The sequence below is a fragment of the Hipposideros armiger genome, unplaced genomic scaffold (genome assembly GCF_001890085.2).
Source record: "Hipposideros armiger isolate ML-2016 unplaced genomic scaffold, ASM189008v1 scaffold_483, whole genome shotgun sequence".
In the NCBI taxonomy this organism is placed as follows: Eukaryota; Metazoa; Chordata; class Mammalia; order Chiroptera; family Hipposideridae; genus Hipposideros; species Hipposideros armiger.
The window spans coordinates 409,392-426,238 of NW_017731833.1; the positions used below are offsets into that span (position 1 = coordinate 409,392).

Genomic DNA, 16,847 nt, shown 5'->3' on the forward strand with positions numbered 1-16,847 from the left:
GCTCAGGGGTGACGCTGCGTGAACGGAGCCAAGGCAGGGACAGGGGTCATTTCTTCTGAATGAATCCATCGACATGACACTCAAGCCCAGGCACAGCTAGTCCACAGAGATCGAGTCAGGGCGGTGGTTACCTTTGTTGGGGGGGGGGGTTTCCCTGGGATGGGGCTCTTTCTGGAGTGCTGGAAATGTGCCCAGTCTAGGTGGGGGCACAGAGGTATATATGTATGTAACACCTCATGGAGCACTTAAGGTGTGTGTGTGTGTGTGTGTGTGTGTGTGTGTGGTGTCACCCCAATAAAAGATGAAAATGAAATAGCAGCTGTTCTCACAAAAAGGAGGATGAAGCAAATTTTCCTTCATGTAAAAGGTTAACAGCAGTGTCTGATTTCCGTAGCTGGGAAAACATGCTTTGTTTTGTCAGGGTTTGGGTTGGGCGTTTGCTGGGTTATAATGGAGAGGAGGGAAGGTGGGCGAGAGGTGACATCAGCGGCTCCTCAAACGGCCTGGGCTGCTTGCGCTGACCCCGGGACACTCCGGGCAGTGAGCACCCCTGGCCTGAGGCCCAGAGGGACTGGGGCGGAGGGCGGTCTTTCCTGCTCATCCCGTTCTCCCCAAGTAGACTGACACCACGAACAGGCAGCCATTAAAAATGTACGCTGTCATGAAATGCTCTGATGTCTGATTTTTTTGCTTCAAAATAGTCAGGGCGAGGGGACTGGGCAGGGGTGGGGGATACAGATGAAATGAGATTGGCCATGGGCTGGTCACTGTTAAAGGTGGGCGCAGGGCACATGACGGTTCATGACACTGTTACCCTCTCGGCTTGTGCACAGGCTTGCATTTTCCGTATAAGAAGTCATCTTCAAAATCATCTATGACATTTATTTTCAAGTATGAGATTTTTACAAAACCCAAAAAGTATTCACCAAGTTCAAAGCAAGGTTCTTTTTCTTTAAGTCCCCATTTAAGGAGGGAAAAACGGAGGGAGGGAGGCAGGCTATTGTATATAGGTAGGCCGGTCTCACTTGCCAACCTACCAGAAAGCCAATATATTCTGGCTAGGAGGAAATAGCTGGATGGAATTGTCAAATAAAAAGTGTACAGTAGACAGAAGTGCGCAGAAAGGGAGACAGGGAGCCCAGCTCTCGTTGGATCTGTGAACAGCAAACAGTCCATGGGCTTTGGGCGGGAAGCCTCACTGCACAGAACTCCACACTCTCAGCCCCTCTCCGAGTTCAAGGCAAGAGAAGCTTCCCATGTGCGGCTCTGGCTATTTCAACAATCCCAGCACTTGGGGACTTCTGAGGCTGTGCCACACGTTCCACAAACGCACCGTCGGGCCTGGAACGGCTGAGCTGCAAGGAGTTACATAAGCGACTGGGTGGGTCAGCCCGGAATCCTCCTGGAAAAATACTTATCCCAGAAAGTCCATTACACAGCGCAAACGCAGGCTGTGTCTCGAAGAAATTCAACTTCTTCGTTCAACAAACATTTATTACACACTTGTGTCTTAGAGATAGTCAAACCTGGTCCTCAGAGGAGCCAGCAGGGAGCTCCCTGACCGCACCTGGAGAGAGATGGGGAGGCCACAAGGCCTCCTTGATGGAGCTTTGCAGGCCTGCCATTCAAGCCCTGGGCAGGGCAGGAAGAGGCACGGACAGCACAGGGAGGAGGAGAGGCCGGAGACATCTGGTGAACGACAGGCGCACATCAGCCTGAGAATAACATACTTTTCTGTGAATGGGCCAGACCCCCTATTGGGGAAAATGAACAGGGCCACCCTGTTGTCCCTGCTCCCTCCCCGACCTGGGGGGGTGTGGGGGAGGGAAGGGTATCACCCTTTGACCTCAACACATTGTCCACGCGCTGTTCATGGCAACGTGGCCGGCTTAGCAAAGCCGTCATTGCTGGATGGGCCCATTTCTCCAGGGAAAAACAAGAGGGCAGGTGGACAGCAGTGACCAAAGGAAGACACGGCCCATTTGCTGGCTCTGTCCTCTGTTTCCTGGTCGCCACTGAAGACCTAGTGACCCAACTCCGAGCCATCAGCCAGGCCCCAGCACGCGTGAGCTGGGCCCTTCTCCTCAACGTGGTGTTGACTTTTTACATATGAACTAAACGCTCCATGAACAGACCCCTTTCACAGAGGCCCTTTCACCAACCCTAACCCGGCGAAAAGGAACAAACAAACAAATCAGGAGGCACTCAAAGACGGCACATGTGTACCCTCCATTGAGAGAGAAGCCGTATTCTTAATTCACTGCGTGACTTATGTTCCCTTCACTGACACTTTATTTTTATCCTAGCAAACACAGCCCACCGCCAAACGGCCTTTTAAGTCAAAAGCTCTCTCAAGAACAGAGATTATCAAGCTGTTCCTCTCCTCCAGGAACACCGGCCTGAACGACACGACACATTCCCACTCAAGGGAGTAGTTTGTTTGCACCGATTCCCCGGGAAGATACTTCCCAGCGTCTCCTCCCTAATAAGGTGACTGTACCCGGGTTCTCAGCACCACCTTCCACACGGTGGGCATCACCTGTAATTCTGTGCAAGGCGGGGGGTGGGAGAGCGCTGTCCTGGCCACTGTGGGAGGCTTAGCAGCACCCTGGCCTCTACCCTTCAGGTGTCAGTAGCACCCCGCCCCCCCCCACCCAGTTCCTATAATAAAAAATGTCTCCCGATGTTGCCAAATGTCCTCAGAGGGCAAAATTTACCCCTCCCCCCACAGAATTAAACCTTCCTCTCCATCCTTCTTGAGAGTCAATGCCCTAAACTGACCAAATATGACAAGGTGGACAGATGAAGATGGCAGAGAGGGGCAAAAGCCTTCTGGACCCTCCTGAGTTATGGTTTGCTGTGCTTGAAATTCCACCTGATGGCTGGAACCCTCTTTTTTTTTTTTTTAAAGATTTTTATTGGGGAATTGGGGGGATGGGAACAGTGCTGGGGAATTGGGGGAAGGGGAACAGACAAGTTGCTGTCCTTTTGTTCTTCAGTCTAGTTGTGGAGGATGTTGCTTCACTGGCCCAAGTTGGCACCATCATTGCGCTCTTCCCGGGCGAGGCAGATCAGTTGCCGGCTTCTGGACGGCCGCTCACTGCGGCTGCTGGCCGCTCACGCTGGCTGCTGGCTACACACGGTAGCCCATGGCAATCCACTGCAGCAGGGGCTGCAGCCCACGCCATCGCCAGCGACTCACGGCAGCCCAGCTCCAGGTTGAGCTGTTGTTCAGCATCTTAGCTGTGGAGAGCAGTGTCACTGGCCCTCATATGTGGGATCCGAACCGGGGCCCTCTGGCGTCCCAAGCCAGTTCTTAACCATCGCGCCACTCGGCCGGCCCTGGAACCCTCTTTCTAAACCTGGCTTTCCTGCCTGAAATCCTGTAGCACTGTGATTCTCAGCCGTGGCTACGCCTCACGGTCGCAATCCAAGTCACATGGGGAGCTTTTAAAATAATACAGTGCTCTGGGCCCTCCCTCAGGGACTCTTCCGCTGAGAGGCACTCCTCGAGGATTTGACTTCACAGCGCTCAAACTCAGGGGTCTCCCATAATGGCCAGGGGTTTTTATTAAAACACAGATGCCTGGGTGGAGCGGGGGTGGGGGCGGGGACCCAGGAATCCTCATTTTTAACAAGTTCTCCCAGTGGTTCTAATGTGAAGGACCCTGACCCACACTGACCTAGAATACATGGCCTCTAAAAACAGCACCTCTACGGCTTTCCCATGCAGAAGGCACCGGAGGGACTGGTTACAAGGCGGACACTGACTCAGCGGGTCTGGGGAGGGGTCGGGGAGTCTGCCATCCCAACAAGCTCCCAGGTGACGTGGAAGATGGTGGTCTGGGGACCACACCGCTCAGCAGGGCTCTAACAGACTCACGTCACTGCCAGCACCGTGGTTCCCAAGCCCTGTGTGCATCGCCAAGAGCTGAGCAGCGGAATGTTCCCGCGGCGCAAATGCTCAGGTGCGGTGGGACGGGCGGCACCTGGTCTCGTGCGTGCTCCTTCACTGGGCGCATCCGCCTCTCCGGGTTCCTCCTTCACAACGCTCTTCCAGCAGCGCCCTGCTCCAACCACCCCAAACTGCTGACAGTTCTCACAAACGACAAACATGTCATCCTTCCAGCTCTTTCCCAAGTGGTTCCCTCTGTCAGAACTCGTATCCCCAGGCCGCCCCCCGCGAGCAGCACCATCACCGTGTTGTGTTCAGGCCACTCTCCATCTCTCCTGCTCACCCCAAAGCTGAGCTCCGTGTCCCCCAGAGTACCACACAGCCGTCTTGCCCCTCCAAGACCCCGGACAGTGCCTCCGTGCTGGGACGCCCTTAGGATCTGTCAGTGCAATGGGATGAAATGGCCATGTTGGCCACTAGGGACCCAGGAAATTTAATCGGAAAACATCTGTCTGATGTTCTAAAGCGCATTCAGTGGAGAAGGGTCTTTCCTCTGCCCCCGATGAAAAAAAAATGGGCAAGACTCTGGCAACAGCCAGACAATTGTCTACCCTAAGCTGTGAACGCTGCCAACTGAGAAATCGAAAGTATCTAGACACACGTAAGGCCAAAGCTCCCCGTTCCTGCCCTGTACCTCCACCCACTCTACTCCCACCCTGCCTGCTTCACTTTCGGCTCCCGCCTGGGTGGAAGCAGGGGGGTGGGGGCAGAGGAGGGACAAGGGGACAGTGAGGCTGGAGGTGCCAAGCCGGCTTTGTGCTCCAGCCCTAGAGGACAGGTGTGGAAGCTGACTTCTTCATTCATGAGCTCTTTTTCTTAGGTTTTTATTTACAAATAATTGGAAACACAAGAACAGTTGCAAGAGTAATAGGACATAAGACTACTCTTCACCCAAAGTCATCCACTGTTACCATTTTGCCCATGTACAGCATCGTTCGTACTCTCTTTATAGTACATAGACCCCATATAACGTTTCGTATGTGAGACACATATATCTGGAGTCACTTCCGGAGCCATGTGGGAGCAAGCTGCATACACTTTGGCCTTTACACTATGTCAGGGACCATGTCCTAAGAAAATTCTCTAACATGACCAGAGCATAGTTATCAACTTCAGCAAACTGAACACTGATCCTACGCTTTTATCCAACCTGTGGTCTGCATTCCCATTTTGCCATTTGACCCAATAACGTCCTTTCTAGCACCTTCCCCTCTCCAGTCCAAGATCCGGTTTAGGGTCAGGGATTGCATTTAGCTGCAATGTTACCACAGCTGTTTGTCTTTAGGACTTTTTTTTTTTTAAAGACTACAGTCGCCCATTTTTGAAACTAGAATGTTCCTCATTTGGGGTTTGTCCGATGTTTCCTCCTGGTTCGGTTCCAGCTGGAACACGGCATATGGGACACGGTGTCCTCCTCAGGGCATCAGACCCTGGAGGTGCCCGGAGCCCATTCGCTCTCCTTGGCGCTTTCATGGGCACCGTGGAGATCAGCCTGGCCCTGCGAGAGGGCCCTCTGCTTTCCTTCCTCAGGGGAAATCCTCTGCTCTGGAAATCACAGTCCGGCTCCACCGCTGAGGGTCCGCACTGGGTCCCTAGGTCCTCCCCTTTTTGGCTAAGACAAGCCCACAACAGCTTCGTCACACGTGGCCCAAATGTGCCCAATGGAAAAATCGCGAGTTCTTTGCCTGGACAACCTGGTGCCAGTGGAGGAGAAATGCTCTTTTGCTCTGCTGTCCATGCAGCTAGGCAGCCCCCTCAGCCCCCAGACATTCCGTGGTGCGAATCACACCCCCGTGCCCCCTCCCCAAGCAGAGGAGACACAGGCCCAGCTCGCCAAGGAGCCAGTTAACGTCTTTATAAACACCCTGGCTGTCCCTTGAGTCCTGGTGCCTCCCCAGGGACGTCTGACTTACACCCTCCCTCCCTGACCTGACCTCCTCCCATGCCCATCACTCGGTGAATGCCCACCCATGAACGCGAACGCGGGTCCTGGCTCTCAACCCTCACTGCTCCAAAGGGCCAGGCCAGCACAGAAGCCTTCAGTCCCCCTCATCAAATGAATTATAACGTATCTCCCACCTAGAAGGAATCCTCAGACTCATTAAAAAACGATCAACCAGGAAGGAGGTGGTGCCCTATTTCCTTCCCCTTTACTTCTTTTTTCACTTGTTTTTTTAGTCAAAAGTTGATATTTAATGTCTGTCTTATTCTCACATGCTGTTTACCAGGGAGCTTGAACCTTTTTACATGTAGCCTTTTTTAATAAAGATAGCATTCATCTCCAACATAATTCACACTTTTAAGTATACAATTCAGTTTTTTTTTAAAGAAAATTCAGAGTTGGTGTAACTATCGCCACTATCTGATTCCAGAACATTTGCATCATCCTAAAAAAGCAGCCCCACACCCTTTTGCAGTCCCTCCCCAGCCCCCCGCTCCTCAGCACCTAGCCACTACTAATCTACTTTCTGCCTCTGGATTCTGGACATTTCCCATAAATGGAATCATATGACACATGGCCTTTGGGGATGGGCTTCTTTCAACTAGCATCACATTTCTAAGGTTTGTCCATGTCATAGCGTGTGTCTGCACGTCACTCCTTAGGCCTGAGCAATATCCCATGTGTCGACGGACCATGTTTAATCGATTCTTCAGTTGATGCACATTCAATTGTTTCCACTTTGTAGTGATTATGAATAATGCTGCCATGAACATCTGTGTACAGTTTGTGCACAGACATGCTTTCAATTCCTTTGGGTAGATACCTAGGAGTGGAATTGCTGGCTCAGATGGTAACTACATTCAGTTTCTGAAGAACTGCCGAACTATTTTTACAAAGTGGTTGTATAATTTTACAGCCCAGCAGCATGAAGGTTCTGATTTCTCCACATCCTCACCAACGCTTACTATTACCCACCTTCTTGACTCTAGCCATCGCTGTGGCATCTCACTGCGCTTTCCATTTGCATTTCCCTAATGACTGATGATACTGAGCACCTTTTCATGTGCTCATTGGCCGTTTATGTATTTTCTTTGGAGAAATGTCTGTTTAAATCCGTTACCTACTTTTAAATAGGGTGTTTTGCTTTTATTGTGGAGTTGTAAATAGGGTGTTTTGCTTTTATTGTGGAGTTGCTTTTATTGTGTAAACACCTGTCTCTCATATTTCCTCCTTTCTGTGAGTTTACTTTCTTGCTGTTGTCCTTTGAAGCACAGGCAGTTTTCAGTTTGATGAGGTCCAATTTAGCTCTTTCTTTTGTTGCTTATATTTTTGGTGTCATATCAAGAAACGATGGCCTAATCCAAGGTCATGAAGATTGACATCTTTGTTTTCTTCTAGGAGGTTTCTAGTTTTAGCTCTTAGATTTAGATCTCTGATCCATTTTGCATTAACTTTTATATATGGTATGAGGTAAGGGTCCAATCTCATTCTTTTGTGTGTGGAAATCCAGTTGTCCCAGCACCACTTGTTAACAAGACTATTTCCCCATTTACTTGTCTTGGAACCCATGTTGAAAAATCAATTAACTATATATCATGGGTTTCCTTCTCATCATATCAGGCAATTAATGTCCACCCAACCCTCCCTACCAACAAAAGAAAAAAAAGAACTTCTCAACTACTTATTCAAAAAAATAGTTCTAGAAACTCACCAAGACTACAAATATAATGGAGGACATTTGAAAATGTAAAATTAACCTAGCTTCTCTAAAAGTTAAACAAACATAGCATACAAGAATAAAAAATACTACCTATAATGTACTCTAGTATGTAAGAATGTGAGGTGATGCAGTTATGTCTGAAAACCCAGCTTTTCAAATACAGGAAGAGGAAGAAAGGTCTTCAAAATGGGTCTTGCTGACACATAAGACGGTGTGTGATGACATTCCCAGACCACTTTTTCTTTATTCTCAATGACTTCTGAAACAATGAATGTGACACCATATTTAGTGAAGTTAGCTTTGACCAAGCTCTCTTCCAGGAATAAGTGCAACTTGTAACCCTGAATGAGATTCTCTGAAGACCACAAAATTATGATGTGGGTTCACGAGCTGCACCATCCAACCAAGAAACTAAGTGAAGCTCCTAGTTTTTATTTCTCCCTTCCTGTGCTGTGGTGGCTGGTGGTGTTTTGTAGAGCTCGCCTTTGGGGACCGAATCAGTCTTAGAGGGACACCCATAGAAGTTAGCTGGTCAGCCACAATCCTGACCTTCTTTCGAGGAAGGTGTCTACCACCATTAGCTTTACATTCCCAGAATACCACCCTTCACACCATAACCTCCACATTGCCGTTTCTCAACAGCCCACAGGCTATCATTTTATGGAGAAGACACATAAACATTCACATATATTTGACAAATGCCAGGAAAGCGTTCTCAATTTAGAAGCTAAAAATTAAAGCTATTTAAACTCTTCGCCAAAACACAAAACAGGAAGGTCCACAGAGATGGCATCTTTTCTGAGACCCAGTCTGTGAACCTTCAAAGAGCCCATCTGCATGTCCCCCAGCAAGGCCACCGCAACCAGACTCAGGGCTGGCATCTCCTCAGAGTCACAGCATCGTTTCAGACCTTAAAAATCCTGGGCCCCAGTTCCACCCCGGGGGGAGCTGGAGGGAGCATGATGACTGGCCAGAAACCGAGCTATACCATGCAAAAATCTGCCCTGAGTGGGTCAACACGCTGAGGTAGGCGATGGAACTGTGCTGGGCAGTGAACAAGAGCAGACTGTGGATACAAGCGACAACCTGAGTGAATCATCATGTAAGTCAACCATGTGAAAAAGGTCCGACAAAAGAGCGTACACTGGACGATTCCATTTAAACATAAAATTCTAGGAAATGCAAACTTATCCACAGTGGTGCTGCAGATCAGGGTTTCCTGGGGTGGGGCAGGGGATGAGGAGGAGAGAAGAGGGGTGACCAAGGGGCAGGATGAGACTGCGGGGGGTGGCCAGTATCTCCATTATCTAAACTGGTGATGGCTTCGCAGGTATATACACATGTCAAAACTTATCAGTTGTACATTTTTTAAAATGCGGAGTCCATTGTATGCCAATTATATCTCAATAAAGCTATTTAAAAACAACACGAAACCACACGCACCACTTCCATCAGTGTGTACTGACACGCGAGCTTGACAGTGTCTAGTCCGAGGCCGACTCAGCACAGACGAGATCCGACTGAGCGAGCGCAGGGACGTCGAAGCCAAGACCCCAGGGAATGCCCGGCGGGAACGCCTGGCGGGAACGCTGCCACTGTCTCGTGGGGGAGGGCGTCAGTTAATTACTCTCAGTCAACAATTTTCACTTCTCACGTTCATAACTTCTCTTGTCCCCCGTTTTCATGAATCAAGGATGACATCACAAACCCAGGTGCCTGCAGCAGCCACTCGAGGGCTGTGAGAAGGGGAGGCCAGAGGAAGGGGAGGATGTTAGTTAGCCACCGTCGGGTGCTGGCCGCCTGGAAAAAGAAAGGCTGCTGCTCAGTTTCCGACAGCGGCTGTCTTCTGGGAATGCTAAAACCATGTGGCCAGGTCTTCAGCATTGTTAAGGAAAGAAAAGCCAGAAACTTACGGTGTTGTACAAAGTCTGCAATTTTGAATGATGAACCAATGAAATCAATTTTTAAAACACCGCGCAGGTTAAACAAAACACAAGTTTGACCGGGAGCCAGCCTGGGGGTTGCTGCTTACAGCTGTGGGCAGAGCGGCTGGGAACACAGACTCTGGGTTCCAGACCAGCTCCACCCCCACTTGCTCTGGGGCGCTCTGGGGCTTCATAGCCTAAGATCCCACTTCTCCCCACAACATGGGGCTAACGATAAAGGATCTGTGTCCTGAGGGTTGTGGTAAAGATGGAATGTTTTACACACGGAAAAAATCCCTCAGGAAATAGTGGCAACATTTTTCTCCAATGAGCGCATGCCTCATATCAGAAGACTTTTTCTGAAAATAGATTTCTCTTTCACACTGAAGCTGCAGATGGCATGAAGCTTGTAGTGGTAAGACATAAGAACACTGGGAAACAGCCCACAGGCTTCAACAGGCCACGGGAAGGGGACAGAACACTCACCACACCGAAACGTGAGTTTACATGGCAACCTGTGCATGCGGAGAGCAGGCCTTCATTCCCAAGGTGAGACACAAGGAAAACGCGCCTCAGCAAGGATGAGGGGAGGGGGTGTGTCAGTGCCGTGTGGCCCCAAAACATAATGTCCGGGAAAGGAAAACACGCTACGATCGCTCCCATGAACTATGACACCACACCTAGACGGTGACCCTTCGTTTTGGATGCCACACTGTAGGAGACATAAGTGAGCTGGGTACAGCCAGAGAGGTTCCAGGAACCCAGTGGACTTGATAATGTTCTCAGAGGAAAGTGAGGCAACTTATATATATGAGATCCCACCTGAACCGAAGCACCCCAAATCTAGGGCCAACCTCTAGACATACTTCGTTTGGACAAAGTTAAAACGATTTGGTTTTTGTAGGACTCGACAGAGCCTGTAACATAACTCCCATGCTTTATGAGCATCGTAAAGGTGGATGCGATACCTGTGTTCCCTAAAACGTTTCCACCTTCATTTTCTAGTCCTCTGGTGTAACCGGGGTTTCCCAAAACACGCCAGGGAGGCAAGTGGGGAGACCTCCTTGCAGCCCTCAAGGATCAAACGTCTGGATAAAGACATGACTGCCATGAGCCACGTGCAGACAATGCAAGAACAGGTCAAAGAGGGATGGCTTGCCTCCCTGGCACCAGGGGAGGTGAGAAGGATACATGGGGCACATGTTTTGACTGGGAGGTGGACTGCACCCCGCTCAGCACCCCGCTCCCCAGAGCTGTACAAGGCCATGTGGACTTCGGATGGGCACTGAAAGCCATGCCGTCAGCCCCTCTGCTAAGAGGATTTGGTGGTGGTGGTGGTGGGGTGTCAGTAATCCCGCAGCAGACAAGCTACAGGATGGCCCATCCACCAGCTGTGTGAATCTGAGAGTCATCGAACATGATCAGCCTCCCAGCGCACAGGTTTCTGCAGACGTTTGCAAAACCGAGCGCATGACAGAAGGCCACTGTGACTCTCCTCAGAGTCCTGCTTGACAGCCAGGAGCGGCCACCAGGCTAGGAGGGTGCCCTGCAATAAGCAGCCGCTAAACAGAATCACCACACCAGGTCCGAGCCGCAGATAAAAACTAAGCAGGAATTGACCTCTGGCCACGCCGGGCCAGGGACCCGAGCGCAGCCTGCTGCCTGTCACTCCTGCCACTTGCCTCGTGCTCCTCAGTACCTATGACGGCCCCGCGCCCCAGCACCATCACAACAGAGCTCCTGGGCGACGCCAGCCAGCGGTCACCTCTCCATGGAAATCCCAAGGCACTTCTTGCCCGCTCTGGCCCCGTGCTTCTCACGTACAGCCCTGGGTTACTGTCTCGTGTGTCTACTGTGCTGTGAGCTCCATGGGGGCTGCAGGGACAGTGTCGTCCCCACAAAGCCCTGTCACTGCTCTGCACATATGGACACATTCACCGAACCAATAGTAGCTTCACTTAAAAACATGATTCTAAGTGAAAGGTGCCAGCTGGTGGGCCTCGGGCCAAACGTAGCTCACAGACAGCACTCGATCTGGCCTGCTCAGTGTTTTAAAAGGACAGATGCAATTGCCACTATTTAAAAAGGAGGAAATTTCACGATGAAATCTACCTCTCTGGCTTTCCATGAACAGATGGACAAACAAGGACAGGGGCTGGCAACTCTGGGGTCATGTCTCTGCGTGGCCGGACGTCACGGGAGGTGAGGGGGACCCCTTCAGACAGGACACCCTTACTTCCTCATTAGCCCTTGTCCTCGCCAAGCCGACACACTCACTCACTGCCCCTCCGCCCTCACTCATGCTGAGTACCCTCATGCCCTGTCGACATAGCAACACACAGGGGCTGTCAGCCTCTAGGATGACATGCTTTCACTGACCCCAGAAACATATAAAGTCAACTGGCTTCGATGTGAATGACAGCCACCTTCCTAAGCCCCTGCCCACCCCCACTGGCTTCTGTCTTGTCCTGTGTAATAAGCACGGAGTGGGTGCCGGGTCTGCACACGACGGCTTACACCAATGGCTGTGGTGACGGTGGGAGACCAAGCTGCTAGTGAGGAGCTCTGAGCCCAGGACTGGCTGTAGGGGGAGCACACTCCATGTGACAGAATTCAAAGGATTCTAGCCAAGAGGCATCACTGAAGCCACATAACCCCAAACTGGGAAGGGGACACGTCACACCTTTATTACAATAACCGCCTGGTTCCGAGAACTGAAACCCACCTGGGACCAGTTAGCAAACCCTTCGGACCACAAATACGCCCCATGTTCCGCCTCTGCCACCTGGAGACAGGGACCAGCAGAGCGCAGACCTCCCTTCACACGACGACACATTTCCTCAGCTGCCACGTCCGGGGTTTGGAACCAAAGAGGATGAACTACGGAGCAGTTATAACAATTATTTAGAAAGCAGAGAGCTTGTGGAAAGAGTATCTGTTGGTTTATGAACTTGGTTTTCAGCCCTAAAGGTAGACCCTTCACACAAACCCTACAGGACTTTCTCACTTCTTGGCTCAAAGGGGAATTTTACTGTAGAGACTTACCTACCATAAGATACAGATACCAACTTAAGCCGCGAAATCTGCAGTTATGCAAGGCCCTCAGAGGCAGGGCTCTGGATTCAATTTCTGGTTTCATTGTAATCAGTGGGAGGGGGGTGGCTGGGAGGGGGGTGGCAGGGCAGGATGTGCTTAAGACAAAGTGCAAACTCTCTCTCTCTCTCGTAGTTCTTCGTCTGTGAAATGAGGGTCCTATACGGCCTTTCTGATTTCCTGAGAACATGTGCCCCAGCCCACTACCAAACTTCTCTCACACCGGTCACCAATGACCTCAACGCTCTAGTCATGTGACTTTTCAGATCTCACCCTCCCCAATCCTGGCGCCACCGGACAGCCTGTCACCCTCCCCCAGGGCACTCACCTCCCCTGCAGTGTCCACGCTCCCCCTGCCTCACATCCCTCTTCAGGCGTCTTCACGCTCTCCCCTTCCTCTTCTCTGAAACATCCCTAAGCCGATGGCCCACTCCTCGCATCTAACGGCCCAAATCTAGTCATTATACCCAGGTCTCTGCCAAGTGTTTCGTGTAGTGATGTGTAAGGACGTGTTATGGGATAAACCTGTAAGGAGGTGGGGGACCAGGACAGGGAGAGAGAACAGCCCATGAGGGTGGACTTGACAGCGCTCCTCAGAGAACGACGCCAGCCTGCTCCTATGACGAGCCCTGGAGCTTAAGTGAGGCCTCCTGTTTTCCCGACGGAGGCTGGTGGCTGGGCTTTCCTTCTTCTGCTATGGGTCAGTCCCTGGTGAGGGTGGGAACGGCAGGGACGCCCGGCCACCGTGGCTCCCACGGCCCGAGGGTGGGCTTCTGCTGACGAGCCAGGAGCTCGGGCTGTAGGAGGTAACTGCCCACGGAACGGGGGAGGCCCACACGGGGATCCCAGGGGACCGGGCAGAGCACTGGCAGCTGCCACTGCCACATCCATCGGGTTTCGGTCCCCGCGATCTGCACTTCTGTTGTGATAGCCAGACCCAATCCTGAGCGACGCAGCTTCCTGGCTGAGGACACCGACGGATGACATCCCCCTCTATCAGCTCTCCAACCCCAGACCCGGATCCACGTGCCTGGTCTGTGTCTCCACATCTGTCCCTGCCTGTGTGGCTTCTTCAAGCATACACACGGGCAGCTGACATCTGTCCCACGGCCATGGCAACGTGGACCAGTGTCCAACCCTTCTCTGCCCCGTCCCACCCTGAGTGCGTTCCTTCTCCGAGCCGTCTGTCTTGATTACGGGCACTCCCACCCGGCCGGTAAATCAGGAAGGAACGCGAGAATCCTCTCCCAGGGCCAGTGCGCAAGTCCTAAGGAAGCGACCGTCTGCCTACGGCCTTCCCACCTCTCGTGCTGCCTCTGCCTCGGTTTGCAATCCCATCATTTCTCAGGGACTCTGTTGGGAGCCTCTCGGGCTGCCGTCTCCCCCCTCTCGGGCAGGGCTGATCTTCTCAAACGCCTGTGGACGGCACCCTTCCCTACCCAGGAATTTTCACAGACTCTCACCGCCAAGAATAAAGGCCTGAGCTCCTTCAGCCCACACCCCAGGTAAGGGGCCTCAATCCACATTTCCGTGTCTGGCACCTTTAACAAGACGTCTCATACTTCCGGTCGCTCTGGGCTCTGTTGGGTATTCACTTTCTCATGCTTCACAATAGACCTGTAACAGAATACAGCTGCCCCCTCCATCTGTGCCCGAAGGGAATCAAGGCCGTCTCATTCACTCTGTTCTCCCAGGCGCTAGCAACAGAACATTACACACAGTTATGCAATGTTTATCGCTGAATCAAATTCAAGGCTATAAGAAAAAAAACAACCTATCACCAGCCCCTTGCTATTGTGTTCAGTTCTTTCTAATCTCAGCTCTTGGAGAAAATACAAAATGCAACCTGAACTTTGCCGCTGGCGCAGGTAGCTCAGGTGCTTGGAGTGTCACATTTCTTCTCTGAAAATGGAGGACATGGCCTAAATGACATCATAAAGTTAGAGCGGAAAGTGGCGTTGTCTAGGCCTCCTGGTTACAAAAAACTGTAACAATTACTCAGAGAAGGGAAGTGATAAGCGTAGTAAGTTCACAAACCTGAAAATACACAGCACACGTGGGAGCGATGGGTAAAGACCAACAGCAGGTGTCGTCAGACCCAGTACCAAGTGCCAAGGCCAGGGTCAGAGAGCTCAGGTGTCCTGACTGTGTGCCCGTCCTTGTCCCAGCACATGGCACGTGCTGGGTCATGAGTCCGCGGGTCACTTTCCAATGCTCCCACCAGAGAAGCCCAGCATGCCTGCCCAAGCCCTCACCTTCCAATGGCACACTCGCATTTCCTCAGGGAACCAGCCTCCAGCCACGCCCGAGTCCCATGGGGGTTGGGTGGGGCTCACTCAACCTCCCTGCTCCAAAGATGGGCACGTGGCCCGGCCCTGGTCAAAGAGGGGACCGCGTCCCCTGGCCACAGTGCTAAGAGCCTGCAACCCAGAGTGCTCAGGATTTAACTAGCCGGAGAAAATGGGCGGAGACATCCACCCTGGAGTGGCTGAGAGCGTGCACACCCAGAGCTGCACCCCAGTGTGGACACCACGCAGGGAGGACCTGCCTGAGAAGGGGGCCCAACCAGAGGGAAGCAGAGACGAAACTTGGGGAGAGCAGCAGTGTACAGCCCCTGAAGACACAGCACCTCGTCTCAGCCCCTGGGCTCCTGCCGGTTACACAGCCAGCAAATTCCCGTCCGTGTGGGGCTTTCAGCTGTCCGCACCCGAAGCGTTGTGGCTAACAGGAAGGGAACGAAGGCAAAGCAAGCAGGATTGCTTTGCTTCAACAGCCAGGAATGGTCTCACAGCAGATGAAAAACTATAGATTCTACAAGCAATGAGCAAAGTTCGGTGCAACTACTAAATGTACAATGAATAGCACCCGAGTGTTGAAACTAAAAAACAAGGTGCGTAACAGACACTGACAGCGATGACACACGGGACAGGAAGCGGGGCGGGAAGCGTGGCCGTCAGCGTGAGCAGAGCACACCTTCCCGGCATTCCCAGGTGCGGCAGGTGGTGCCAGCCACACTCCCTGACCCAGCGGACGCAGGCCCTGCTCTCACCCACAATCTGCCCTGATGACACAGACGTTCTCTCACGTTGTTCTTTCTGTAGTGGAAGGATTCCTCAGCACCCAGCTCTGAATGAACCCCCTGAAGGAGGCGGGGTCAGGGGCATACCTCCAAGTGTATGAAATACAAATTCTCACCTCGTTGCAATGCCTTTCCAATCTGCACCCTTAAGAAGTCTAATTATGTAACACAGTTATGTCAGAGCCGACTGTTAAACTGACACTGCTCCAAATGAGGAATTTAAAAAAAATCAATTACATTGAAGTAAGCCATTATTTAAACACACCAACTCCAAACCCGAGCCGGAATAACCCCTGACAAACCCTCAGATGCCAGTCCTAAGTGCTCTAGGTTTCTGTTATTTATCAGAAGCTCCTCTTCAAAATAAAAAATGTAAAGTCTTCCAAACCCTAAGAAAAAAAGCAAAACCAGTTCAAGGTAAAGATCCGGTGATCTGAAGACAGTCGAGTCCCTTCGGAAACGCAATCAGGTCATCCTGCCATTCTTTTCTTTTCCTCTTTACATTTTTCCCCGTGGAAGCAGCAAGTAAACACTGCTGTGAATCAAAATATATGGAGACGGAGGAAGCCTTCTTCTTGCCTCAGGGTCTTGAGACAGCGAGGGCAGATCCAGCAGAAAAAACCCGATGTCCCCGTGCCACAGCCTCGTCTCACCCACTGGCTCTCGGTCATGCACACATGCCCAGTCCGCTCCTGCTTTGGACCAGACACTGCTCTAGGAATGAGGGCCACTATGGTGACCCAGACGGGTCACTATGGGGACCCAGTGGTCCTCACGCTGCTTACATTTTAGAGGGGGGCGAGAAAAACTAAATAAGGAAACAATGCCAAACATCATGTTGGGAATAATACAGTAACTGCTATGCAGAAGAATGAAGAAGGGGCAAAAAGGGAGGGAGTGGCTAAAGGGATGGAGGTGATAACACAGGAAGGTCGGCGAGTCTGAGCTGGTGACATCTGTGCAGACACAGAAGGAGACGGCGTGAGCCCTGCACAAATAGAGATGACAATTCCAGGCTGGACCAAGGCTCTGGGGCAGGAATTGGCTCACGACGTGAAAGGTACAACGTAACCAGTACGGTTAGAGCTGGACCAGAAGAGCCACACGTAGGCAAATTTTAAAGTTCTGGGTGG

General features: G+C 51.5%; 1 protein-coding gene across 1 annotated transcript in view; it reads right to left on the reverse strand.

The window, feature by feature from the left end:
- ITPR1 (inositol 1,4,5-trisphosphate receptor type 1) overlaps nt 1-16,847 on the reverse strand; it is a 304,897-nt gene that overhangs the window by 205,495 nt on the left and 82,555 nt on the right. The window lies entirely within an intron of this gene.